The sequence below is a fragment of the Protopterus annectens genome, chromosome 9.part0 (genome assembly GCF_019279795.1).
Source record: "Protopterus annectens isolate FY-2018-M chromosome 9.part0, PAN1.0, whole genome shotgun sequence".
In the NCBI taxonomy this organism is placed as follows: Eukaryota; Metazoa; Chordata; order Ceratodontiformes; family Protopteridae; genus Protopterus; species Protopterus annectens.
Genome location: NC_056743.1, coordinates 1,385,895,834 through 1,385,908,732, shown reverse-complemented (window position 1 = coordinate 1,385,908,732; position 12,899 = coordinate 1,385,895,834). Strand labels below are relative to the sequence as shown.

At 40.8% G+C, this 12,899-nt stretch overlaps 8 non-coding genes across 8 annotated transcripts; all 8 read left to right on the top strand.

Annotated features, from left to right (window-relative positions):
- The first annotated feature begins 447 nt into the window (after positions 1–447).
- On the top strand, positions 448–519 carry TRNAT-CGU. The gene has a single exon. It is a non-coding gene; the product is annotated as a tRNA-Thr (tRNA).
- A 972-nt stretch (positions 520–1,491) lies between these two features.
- TRNAM-CAU lies at positions 1,492–1,563 on the top strand. Its single transcript has one exon. It is a non-coding gene; the product is annotated as a tRNA-Met (tRNA).
- Positions 1,564–2,540: 977 nt separating this feature from the next.
- TRNAM-CAU lies at positions 2,541–2,612 on the top strand. Its single transcript has one exon. It is a non-coding gene; the product is annotated as a tRNA-Met (tRNA).
- A 971-nt stretch (positions 2,613–3,583) lies between these two features.
- On the top strand, positions 3,584–3,655 carry TRNAM-CAU. Its single transcript has one exon. It is a non-coding gene; the product is annotated as a tRNA-Met (tRNA).
- A 978-nt stretch (positions 3,656–4,633) lies between these two features.
- On the top strand, positions 4,634–4,705 carry TRNAM-CAU. The gene has a single exon. It is a non-coding gene; the product is annotated as a tRNA-Met (tRNA).
- Positions 4,706–5,681: 976 nt separating this feature from the next.
- On the top strand, positions 5,682–5,753 carry TRNAM-CAU. The gene has a single exon. It is a non-coding gene; the product is annotated as a tRNA-Met (tRNA).
- A 977-nt stretch (positions 5,754–6,730) lies between these two features.
- TRNAM-CAU lies at positions 6,731–6,802 on the top strand. The gene has a single exon. It is a non-coding gene; the product is annotated as a tRNA-Met (tRNA).
- Positions 6,803–7,778: 976 nt separating this feature from the next.
- On the top strand, positions 7,779–7,850 carry TRNAM-CAU. Its single transcript has one exon. It is a non-coding gene; the product is annotated as a tRNA-Met (tRNA).
- Positions 7,851–12,899: the final 5,049 nt, after the last annotated feature.

Below are 12,899 nucleotides of genomic sequence, written 5' to 3'. Positions count from 1 at the left end.
AAATACAGAATAAATCATTTGTGCACCGACTTCCTATATTTTGGCTCAAAACATTCTGTAATCATTTTTTCAGTAGTTGCCTATCGTAAGTAGGGTTGTCTGAACAGGTAAGAAGTTTCTTTAACTTTGCTCAACTTCTCAGTTAAAACTGACAACTGCACAAAGACTGGACTTATTGAGGAGACAGACAAAAACCGAGGAATTGTAGAGAAGATGCTGGTACATCTTAGCAGTATGGCGTGGTTATGCAATAGCACAGAAATCTAGCCAATGTGAATCAGATGCAGAGAGAGAAAGAGCAAAAGCTCTACAGATGAAACAGTATTTCATTTACAAGACAGGTTTCCTAACATCTTTCAAAGGCAAGATGGTCTGCAATGGAGGACAAGGTAAAAAAAAAATGCAGTCAGTCATCAAGTGGAGGTATAAAGAAACAGCAAGAAATCCAGCAGAGTGGCACAGCGGAAGCGTGCTGGGCCCGTAACCCAGAGGTCGATGGATCGAAACCATCCTCTGCTATGGAAAGGGGGAAATGTTTTCAACACTAGTCGATTTGTTTTCACACGACTTTGCCACTACGTCAATTCTACAGACCCTTATGTGTGGAGTCCCTTACATTCAGCAGGGTCCCGTTTACTACTTAACACTATGCTTTCATTTTTAAGTCCCTTGGCAGCCTATCTCAAACACTTGAATGTCATCTAGGAGTCATTTGTGAAAATACAGCTGGATGGACATAAACACTTAAGAAATGACTGATTCCGACTACTTTGAACGTAAGAACATATTCTGAACCGGTCGTGGTATTAATGCTTAAAAGTGTAAATTGCAATCTTTCCAAATGATGTATTTACCATGAAGAACTGAGGACAGAAATTGAAAACAAAGCTCTTTGGTCAGCTCATCAAGCTGAATGCGGAACTTTCACCTTTTCCTACACCTGGTATTTAGTTGTGTGCATCACAAAATGCTCTCTCTCACTCTTTCTTTAGTTCAGTCTTTTTGTGATCAGGGACGCCATCACCCAGACTAGAATGATGAAACTAAATACAGAATAAATCATTTGTGCACCGACTTCCTATATTTTGGCTCAAAACATTCTGTAATCATTTTTCAGTAGTTGCCTATCGTAAGTAGGGTTGTCTGAACAGGTAAGAAGTTTCTTTAACTTTGCTCAACTTCTCAGTTAAAACTGACAACTGCACAAAGACTGGACTTATTGAGGAGACAGACAAAAACCGAGGAATTGTAGAGAAGATGCTGGTACATCTTAGCAGTATGGCGTGGTTATGCAATAGCACAGAAATCTAGCCAATGTGAATCAGATGCAGAGAGAGAAAGAGCAAAAGCTCTACAGATGAAACAGTATTTCATTTACAAGACAGGTTTCCTAACATCTTTCAAAGGCAAGATGGTCTGCAATGGAGGACAAGGTAAAAAAAAAATGCAGTCAGTCATCAAGTGGAGGTATAAAGAAACAGCAAGAAATCCAGCAGAGTGGCGCAGCGGAAGCGTGCTGGGCCCATAACCCAGAGGTCGATGGATCGAAACCATCCTCTGCTATGGAAAGGGGGAAATGTTTTCAACACTAGTCGAGTTTTTTTGTTTTCACACGACTTTGCCACTACGTCAATTCTACAGACCCTTATGTGTGGAGTCCCTTACATTCAGCAGGGTCCCGTTTACTACTTAACACTATGCTTTCATTTTTAAGTCCCTTGGCAGCCTATCTCAAACACTTGAATGTCATCTAGGAGTCATTTGTGAAAATACAGCTGGATGGACATAAACACTTAAGAAATGACTGATTCCGACTACTTTGAACGTAAGAACATATTCTGAACCGGTCGTGGTATTAATGCTTAAAAGTGTAAATTGCAATCTTTCCAAATGATGTATTTACCATGAAGAACTGAGGACAGAAATTGAAAACAAAGCTCTTTGGTCAGCTCATCAAGCTGAATGCGGAACTTTCACCTTTTCCTACACCTGGTATTTAGTTGTGTGCATCACAAAATGCTCTCTCTCACTCTTTCTTTAGTTCAGTCTTTTTGTGATCAGGGACGCCATCACCCAGACTAGAATGATGAAACTAAATACAGAATAAATCATTTGTGCACCGACTTCCTATATTTTGGCTCAAAACATTCTGTAATCATTTTTCAGTAGTTGCCTATCGTAAGTAGGGTTGTCTGAACAGGTAAGAAGTTTCTTTAACTTTGCTCAACTTCTCAGTTAAAACTGACAACTGCACAAAGACTGGACTTATTGAGGAGACAGACAAAAACCGAGGAATTGTAGAGAAGATGCTGGTACATCTTAGCAGTATGGCGTGGTTATGCAATAGCACAGAAATCTAGCCAATGTGAATCAGATGCAGAGAGAGAAAGAGCAAAAGCTCTACAGATGAAACAGTATTTCATTTACAAGACAGGTTTCCTAACATCTTTCAAAGGCAAGATGGTCTGCAATGGAGGACAAGGTAAAAAAAAAATGCAGTCAGTCATCAAGTGGAGGTATAAAGAAACAGCAAGAAATCCAGCAGAGTGGCGCAGCGGAAGCGTGCTGGGCCCATAACCCAGAGGTCGATGGATCGAAACCATCCTCTGCTATGGAAAGGGGGAAATGTTTTCAACACTAGTCGATTTGTTTTCACACGACTTTGCCACTACGTCAATTCTACAGACCCTTATGTGTGGAGTCCCTTACATTCAGCAGGGTCCCGTTTACTACTTAACACTATGCTTTCATTTTTAAGTCCCTTGGCAGCCTATCTCAAACACTTGAATGTCATCTAGGAGTCATTTGTGAAAATACAGCTGGATGGACATAAACACTTAAGAAATGACTGATTCCGACTACTTTGAACGTAAGAACATATTCTGAACCGGTCGTGGTATTAATGCTTAAAAGTGTAAATTGCAATCTTTCCAAATGATGTATTTACCATGAAGAACTGAGGACAGAAATTGAAAACAAAGCTCTGTGGTCAGCTCATCAAGCTGAATGCGGAACTTTCACCTTTTCCTACACCTGGTATTTAGTTGTGTGCATCACAAAATGCTCTCTCTCACTCTTTCTTTAGTTCAGTCTTTTGTGATCAGGGACGCCATCACCCAGACTAGAATGATGAAACTAAATACAGAATAAATCATTTGTGCACCGACTTCCTATATTTTGGCTCAAAACATTCTGTAATCATTTTTTCAGTAGTTGCCTATCGTAAGTAGGGTTGTCTGAACAGGTAAGAAGTTTCTTTAACTTTGCTCAACTTCTCAGTTAAAACTGACAACTGCACAAAGACTGGACTTATTGAGGAGACAGACAAAACCGAGGAATTGTAGAGAAGATGCTGGTACATCTTAGCAGTATGGCGTGGTTATGCAATAGCACAGAAATCTAGCCAATGTGAATCAGATGCAGAGAGAGAAAGAGCAAAAGCTCTACAGATGAAACAGTATTTCATTTACAAGACAGGTTTCCTAACATCTTTCAAAGGCAAGATGGTCTGCAATGGAGGACAAGGTAAAAAAAAAATGCAGTCAGTCATCAAGTGGAGGTATAAAGAAACAGCAAGAAATCCAGCAGAGTGGCGCAGCGGAAGCGTGCTGGGCCCATAACCCAGAGGTCGATGGATCGAAACCATCCTCTGCTATGGAAAGGGGGAAATGTTTTCAACACTAGTCGAGTTTTTTTGTTTTCACACGACTTTGCCACTACGTCAATTCTACAGACCCTTATGTGTGGAGTCCCTTACATTCAGCAGGGTCCCGTTTACTACTTAACACTATGCTTTCATTTTTAAGTCCCTTGGCAGCCTATCTCAAACACTTGAATGTCATCTAGGAGTCATTTGTGAAAATACAGCTGGATGGACATAAACACTTAAGAAATGACTGATTCCGACTACTTTGAACGTAAGAACATATTCTGAACCGGTCGTGGTATTAATGCTTAAAAGTGTAAATTGCAATCTTTCCAAATGATGTATTTACCATGAAGAACTGAGGACAGAAATTGAAAACAAAGCTCTTTGGTCAGCTCATCAAGCTGAATGCGGAACTTTCACCTTTTCCTACACCTGGTATTTAGTTGTGTGCATCACAAAATGCTCTCTCTCACTCTTTCTTTAGTTCAGTCTTTTTGTGATCAGGGACGCCATCACCCAGACTAGAATGATGAAACTAAATACAGAATAAATCATTTGTGCACCGACTTCCTATATTTTGGCTCAAAACATTCTGTAATCATTTTTTCAGTAGTTGCCTATCGTAAGTAGGGTTGTCTGAACAGGTAAGAAGTTTCTTTAACTTTGCTCAACTTCTCAGTTAAAACTGACAACTGCACAAAGACTGGACTTATTGAGGAGACAGACAAAAACCGAGGAATTGTAGAGAAGATGCTGGTACATCTTAGCAGTATGGCGTGGTTATGCAATAGCACAGAAATCTAGCCAATGTGAATCAGATGCAGAGAGAGAAAGAGCAAAAGCTCTACAGATGAAACAGTATTTCATTTACAAGACAGGTTTCCTAACATCTTTCAAAGGCAAGATGGTCTGCAATGGAGGACAAGGTAAAAAAAAAATGCAGTCAGTCATCAAGTGGAGGTATAAAGAAACAGCAAGAAATCCAGCAGAGTGGCGCAGCGGAAGCGTGCTGGGCCCATAACCCAGAGGTCGATGGATCGAAACCATCCTCTGCTATGGAAAGGGGGAAATGTTTTCAACACTAGTCGAGTTTTTGTTTTCACACGACTTTGCCACTACGTCAATTCTACAGACCCTTATGTGTGGAGTCCCTTACATTCAGCAGGGTCCCGTTTACTACTTAACACTATGCTTTCATTTTTAAGTCCCTTGGCAGCCTATCTCAAACACTTGAATGTCATCTAGGAGTCATTTGTGAAAATACAGCTGGATGGACATAAACACTTAAGAAATGACTGATTCCGACTACTTTGAACGTAAGAACATATTCTGAACCGGTCGTGGTATTAATGCTTAAAAGTGTAAATTGCAATCTTTCCAAATGATGTATTTACCATGAAGAACTGAGGACAGAAATTGAAAACAAAGCTCTGTGGTCAGCTCATCAAGCTGAATGCGGAACTTTCACCTTTTCCTACACCTGGTATTTAGTTGTGTGCATCACAAAATGCTCTCTCTCACTCTTTCTTTAGTTCAGTCTTTTTGTGATCAGGGACGCCATCACCCAGACTAGAATGATGAAACTAAATACAGAATAAATCATTTGTGCACCGACTTCCTATATTTTGGCTCAAAACATTCTGTAATCATTTTTTCAGTAGTTGCCTATCGTAAGTAGGGTTGTCTGAACAGGTAAGAAGTTTCTTTAACTTTGCTCAACTTCTCAGTTAAAACTGACAACTGCACAAAGACTGGACTTATTGAGGAGACAGACAAAAACCGAGGAATTGTAGAGAAGATGCTGGTACATCTTAGCAGTATGGCGTGGTTATGCAATAGCACAGAAATCTAGCCAATGTGAATCAGATGCAGAGAGAGAAAGAGCAAAAGCTCTACAGATGAAACAGTATTTCATTTACAAGACAGGTTTCCTAACATCTTTCAAAGGCAAGATGGTCTGCAATGGAGGACAAGGTAAAAAAAAAATGCAGTCAGTCATCAAGTGGAGGTATAAAGAAACAGCAAGAAATCCAGCAGAGTGGCGCAGCGGAAGCGTGCTGGGCCCATAACCCAGAGGTCGATGGATCGAAACCATCCTCTGCTATGGAAAGGGGGAAATGTTTTCAACACTAGTCGAGTTTTTTTGTTTTCACACGACTTTGCCACTACGTCAATTCTACAGACCCTTATGTGTGGAGTCCCTTACATTCAGCAGGGTCCCGTTTACTACTTAACACTATGCTTTCATTTTTAAGTCCCTTGGCAGCCTATCTCAAACACTTGAATGTCATCTAGGAGTCATTTGTGAAAATACAGCTGGATGGACATAAACACTTAAGAAATGACTGATTCCGACTACTTTGAACGTAAGAACATATTCTGAACCGGTCGTGGTATTAATGCTTAAAAGTGTAAATTGCAATCTTTCCAAATGATGTATTTACCATGAAGAACTGAGGACAGAAATTGAAAACAAAGCTCTGTGGTCAGCTCATCAAGCTGAATGCGGAACTTTCACCTTTTCCTACACCTGGTATTTAGTTGTGTGCATCACAAAATGCTCTCTCTCACTCTTTCTTTAGTTCAGTCTTTTTGTGATCAGGGACGCCATCACCCAGACTAGAATGATGAAACTAAATACAGAATAAATCATTTGTGCACCGACTTCCTATATTTTGGCTCAAAACATTCTGTAATCATTTTCCTCAGTAGTTGCCTATCGTAAGTAGGGTTGTCTGAACAGGTAAGAAGTTTCTTTAACTTTGCTCAACTTCTCAGTTAAAACTGACAACTGCACAAAGACTGGACTTATTGAGGAGACAGACAAAAACCGAGGAATTGTAGAGAAGATGCTGGTACATCTTAGCAGTATGGCGTGGTTATGCAATAGCACAGAAATCTAGCCAATGTGAATCAGATGCAGAGAGAGAAAGAGCAAAAGCTCTACAGATGAAACAGTATTTCATTTACAAGACAGGTTTCCTAACATCTTTCAAAGGCAAGATGGTCTGCAATGGAGGACAAGGTAAAAAAAATGCAGTCAGTCATCAAGTGGAGGTATAAAGAAACAGCAAGAAATCCAGCAGAGTGGCGCAGCGGAAGCGTGCTGGGCCCATAACCCAGAGGTCGATGGATCGAAACCATCCTCTGCTATGGAAAGGGGGAAATGTTTTCAACACTAGTCGAGTTTTTGTTTTCACACGACTTTGCCACTACGTCAATTCTACAGACCCTTATGTGTGGAGTCCCTTACATTCAGCAGGGTCCCGTTTACTACTTAACACTATGCTTTCATTTTTAAGTCCCTTGGCAGCCTATCTCAAACACTTGAATGTCATCTAGGAGTCATTTGTGAAAATACAGCTGGATGGACATAAACACTTAAGAAATGACTGATTCCGACTACTTTGAACGTAAGAACATATTCTGAACCGGTCGTGGTATTAATGCTTAAAAGTGTAAATTGCAATCTTTCCAAATGATGTATTTACCATGAAGAACTGAGGACAGAAATTGAAAACAAAGCTCTGTGGTCAGCTCATCAAGCTGAATGCGGAACTTTCACCTTTTCCTACACCTGGTATTTAGTTGTGTGCATCACAAAATGCTCTCTCTCACTCTTTCTTTAGTTCAGTCTTTTTGTGATCAGGGACGCCATCACCCAGACTAGAATGATGAAACTAAATACAGAATAAATCATTTGTGCACCGACTTCCTATATTTTGGCTCAAAACATTCTGTAATCATTTTTTCAGTAGTTGCCTATCGTAAGTAGGGTTGTCTGAACAGGTAAGAAGTTTCTTTAACTTTGCTCAACTTCTCAGTTAAAACTGACAACTGCACAAAGACTGGACTTATTGAGGAGACAGACAAAAACCGAGGAATTGTAGAGAAGATGCTGGTACATCTTAGCAGTATGGCGTGGTTATGCAATAGCACAGAAATCTAGCCAATGTGAATCAGATGCAGAGAGAGAAAGAGCAAAAGCTCTACAGATGAAACAGTATTTCATTTACAAGACAGGTTTCCTAACATCTTTCAAAGGCAAGATGGTCTGCAATGGAGGACAAGGTAAAAAAAAAATGCAGTCAGTCATCAAGTGGAGGTATAAAGAAACAGCAAGAAATCCAGCAGAGTGGCGCAGCGGAAGCGTGCTGGGCCCATAACCCAGAGGTCGATGGATCGAAACCATCCTCTGCTATGGAAAGGGGGAAATGTTTTCAACACTAGTCGAGTTTTTTTGTTTTCACACGACTTTGCCACTACGTCAATTCTACAGACCCTTATGTGTGGAGTCCCTTACATTCAGCAGGGTCCCGTTTACTACTTAACACTATGCTTTCATTTTTAAGTCCCTTGGCAGCCTATCTCAAACACTTGAATGTCATCTAGGAGTCATTTGTGAAAATACAGCTGGATGGACATAAACACTTAAGAAATGACTGATTCCGACTACTTTGAACGTAAGAACATATTCTGAACCGGTCGTGGTATTAATGCTTAAAAGTGTAAATTGCAATCTTTCCAAATGATGTATTTACCATGAAGAACTGAGGACAGAAATTGAAAACAAAGCTCTTTGGTCAGCTCATCAAGCTGAATGCGGAACTTTCACCTTTTCCTACACCTGGTATTTAGTTGTGTGCATCACAAAATGCTCTCTCTCACTCTTTCTTTAGTTCAGTCTTTTTGTGATCAGGGACGCCATCACCCAGACTAGAATGATGAAACTAAATACAGAATAAATCATTTGTGCACCGACTTCCTATATTTTGGCTCAAAACATTCTGTAATCATTTTCTCAGTAGTTGCCTATCGTAAGTAGGGTTGTCTGAACAGGTGAGAAGTTTCTTTAACTTTGCTCAACTTCTCAGTTAAAACTGACAACTGCACAAAGACTGGACTTATTGAGGAGACAGACAAAAACCGAGGAATTGTAGAGAAGATGCTGGTACATCTTAGCAGTATGGCGTGGTTATGCAATAGCACAGAAATCTAGCCAATGTGAATCAGATGCAGAGAGAGAAAGAGCAAAAGCTCTACAGATGAAACAGTATTTCATTTACAAGACAGGTTTCCTAACATCTTTCAAAGGCAAGATGGTCTGCAATGGAGGACAAGGTAAAAAAAAAATGCAGTCAGTCATCAAGTGGAGGTATAAAGAAACAGCAAGAAATCCAGCAGAGTGGCGCAGCAGAAGCGTGCTGGGACCATAACCCAGAGGTCGATGGATCAAAACCATCCTCTGCTATGGAAAGGGGGAAATGTTTTCAACACTAGTCGAGTTTTTTTGTTTTCACACGACTTTGCCACTACGTCAATTCTACAGACCCTTATGTGTGGAGTCCCTTACATTCAGCAGGGTCCCGTTTACTACTTAACACTATGCTTTCATTTTTAAGTCCCTTGGCAGCCTATCTCAAACACTTGAATGTCATCTAGGAGTCATTTGTGAAAATACAGCTGGATGGACATAAACACTTAAGAAATGACTGATTCCGACTACTTTGAACGTAAGAACATATTCTGAACCGGTCGTGGTATTAACGCTTAAAAGTGTAAATTGCAATCTTTCCAAATGAAGCATTTACCATGAAGAACTGAGGACAGAAATTGTAAACAAAGCTCTGTGGTCAGCTCATCAAGCTGAATGCGGAACTTTCACCTTTTCCTACACTTGCATTATGCTTAACTTCTTCCAGGACCATCCTCTATATCAACCTTTGAGTCATCTGCATCTGGTAAGCCAAACGTTTTTATTTCAGTTCTGATTTGATGAGCATTTAACAGATATACTCATTTATCAGTATGCTCTTGGCTAGGCTTATAAGGGCCTCAGGGCCAATAGCTGAGTAACTTCCTATGATCCTATTTGTGAGGTGGGTGTCAGGAATGTGTGTGTGCGTGTGTGTGTGTGTGTGTGTGTGTGTGTGTGTGTGTGTGTGTGTGTGTGTGTGTGTGTGTGTGTGTGTGTGTGTGTGCTGTATCATGTGTGATAGTGGCACCACTGTTATTATGTTAGTCTGTATTGAATTGTAGTAGGGTATCTATTTATTTATTTGCTGTGGTTCCTTCTTATTATCACAGGTGATCCTGACTGTGGAAGTTTGGAACTCTTACCAACTGATGTCAGAGTTTTGACAGACTCATTTGATGATGGTGGGCAAAGTTAGGCACATTTGGGGGGCATGCAAAGGTTGAATGTGACACTGAGGTTGGCATTAAGCCATCCCCTGTATTTCCATTGGACACAGCCAGTAGGTCTATGCAAATCCATTTCACTGAGCCCCAAGATTTTGGACAGGTGGAAGGTGAAACACTTTATCAGGGTAGTGTGGTTACTGTGGCTTCTGTGCCTGTTGACTCTGGCTGTAGCCAAAGTGTGAATGAGGTGCCATGCAGGAGGGTTTTTCAAGTTGCTCAGGGGAGGGGTGCTGTCCATCCTCCACCTGATACAGATGTGTCTTTCTGTGTCACTCAGCATATGTTCAGTGCCATCATGGTGGTGCAGACACTTTCCAATAGGGTCTCTGAGGTTATGGTTAGGGTTGTAAATGTGGCATTGGCTGACATGTGTGACTGCCTCCACCCTGTTGCCAATTCAATGGGTCAGATGAATGACACATTGGAATGTTTGGTGTCTGTGATGGAACGTTTGTTGTGAGGGGGATGGCATCCATGTGGGTGTAGGTCAGCCACATCATCTGATGTTAGCCAATGTGGACATGCTTGATCATGGTCCCATAGTGGCACTACTTGTAGTGTTCCATCGGTAGTTGAGGTGTCCATACCCAGACGTGGGAGGCCATGGGTATGGTGGTCTTAGGCTTACTCATGAGGAGAGCTCATCCAGCAGACATCAGTCACCTTCAGGTAGCAGCAGTGCATTTGACCATGGGCATGGATGTGCCAGTGCAACTCCTGACAGAGCCAGTTCTCTGGGCTGTATAAGATAATGATGAACTGTCACCTCTACCATGCACGGTTCACACCTGTCCGACATACCAGAATTTAGAGCTAGCACAGTACTTGGCTGTGTTCTTGCTGACACACACATAATTTCACCTGGTGGGCCCATACAGACACATACACTCATACTAGTTAAATGGGTCTGTTCTGAGGCTTACAGCTCATTTTGTCTCAGTGGACATTTTATACTTAATTCAAATGTCTGCCTGTTTCTCTTACTTGCTCACATGCACTCACTACTTTTTGTGTCAGACTAGGCTTCCTGGCCCCACCCTCCACCCCCAACATCCTGTCCAAATGATGATAACTGTGCCATATCCTTGTTTTCTATCTTTTGGATTCAGAGATGCATAAGTCTTTTGCCTGTGTTCTGCAATTCTCTATTGAAAATAATCTGTGACATAAGTAATGAAGAAACATGACCTAGGAAAAAAAACAACCATCAAGGATCATACGTTCATAGGTAGGTACTAGGCTTTTGGCCCTAGGGCCTATATAAGTCTAGCCAAAAAGGTACCCTGGTTTTCACCACCCAAGAAAATTATTTTCTTGTGCCCTGTCGAGCAGAGCCACAGAGGTGATCCCCGGGATGACTTTCCTATTCCCCATCCAATCATCAAGATTTTTCTTGAAGAGTGCTAATGAGGAGCTTTGTTTGATATAGATAGGTAGCTTGATCCACAGTATGGGAAGTCTCTGGGACAGCAGTCTATCCCACCAGCATGTTCTGTTTATTATGGTGACAAGGTTTAGGTCCTTAGAGCATGTAGCTCAAATGGATGTCCAACAGCTCTGGGTTTGACATACCTTTGTATATTAGGCAGAGATCACCTCTGAGTAGGCGATATGTGATGGAGTAAAGCTGGAGTGTTTTGAGATGGTCTGCACAGGGCATCTGTTTAAGACCAGTAATCCTCTTTGTGAGGTATTTCTGCGGCCTTTCCTGTTGTAGATGTCTTGTGAGGTACATACCAAAAGGGGTGTTGTACTCTATAATGAGTCTAATGAGTGATGAGTAGAGGGGAAAAATGACCTCTTTTTTCCTGGATGAGAAACCTTTTGTGATGAGGTGTGCCACGTAGAAGGATTTCCTGACTACTGTGGCAATGTGATTATCAAAGGAGAGACCACTGTCCACCTGTGTCCCAAGGTCTCTTATCATACCTGTACTTACACACGTACATAGCCTGTACTTCAGAGAAGTAGATACCAAACAGGAGAGGACCTGGGACTGAACCCTGTGGTACTCCACTTGTCACTGATCTGAAGATGGATTTGGAGTCTGCTGCTTTCACAGTGTGGAATCTGTCTGTGAGCCAGTTGGCAGTCCATCTTGTGACATAGGGGTTTATACCTAGTTTAGTGAATTTATCTATAATTCCAGAGTGGGGGAATGGTGTAAAAAAACCCTTGGTGAGATCTAGAGAGGGTGTGTGAACCACCTTACCCTCATCTATGGCTTTGGTGACTGCTTCAAAGAAGTCTATCAGGTTTAGGAGACATGATCTTCCTTTTACAAACCCAAACTGGGTGGGGTCCAGAGTTTGGAGATTACCAATGTCTTTGTTTAGATATACTTATTTTATACAGTGCTTCAGTCAAGAAGCCTTCACATGCTAGTAACAACAGAGTAACAAAAAAGTCACACTTACATATTCCTAAGTTATAAGAATTAAAGTCAGTCATGCACTTGGCAGCTTAAAATCCAGCTAATTATTTTGCCCCTTAGGAAAAAAAATAGTACATAATTTAAAGATAAAGTATGCTTGTTTCTTCAATAAAATACTATCTATACTTTTGCCTTTTCTTACGTCTATCTGCAGTTACGTTTTCCAATAAACAAAATGTATACATTTTCCCATTTCCATAATGGCAGGTCAAAATTATTGGTAGCTAAAAATCTTTCCTTTCTCTGATTCATAATATCCCTATGCAATCCTGCCTTCTCAGTCTAAAGGCTGTTTTTTTGTTTACCTTTGTTTGTTTGACCACAAAGACATTATGCTGCATAAAGAACTACTGAAGTGTTACATGAATAAACTGAAAAGTATTCAAGCAGAGTAGCGTCAATATTGGTGTCACATTCAGTATACAGAAACGTAACAGCAAACATTTGGATTTTGAAATATTAGTACTAGAAAACCATATAAATATAAAATTATGTAAGAAAGATACTGTGGTTAATAATGCCCATACACCTTCTGCTGTGCCTGTAGATGAATTTATGAGGGCCATAATGATTTGCTGTACAAAGAAAGGTTTTCTACCCAAAGTCTAGAGT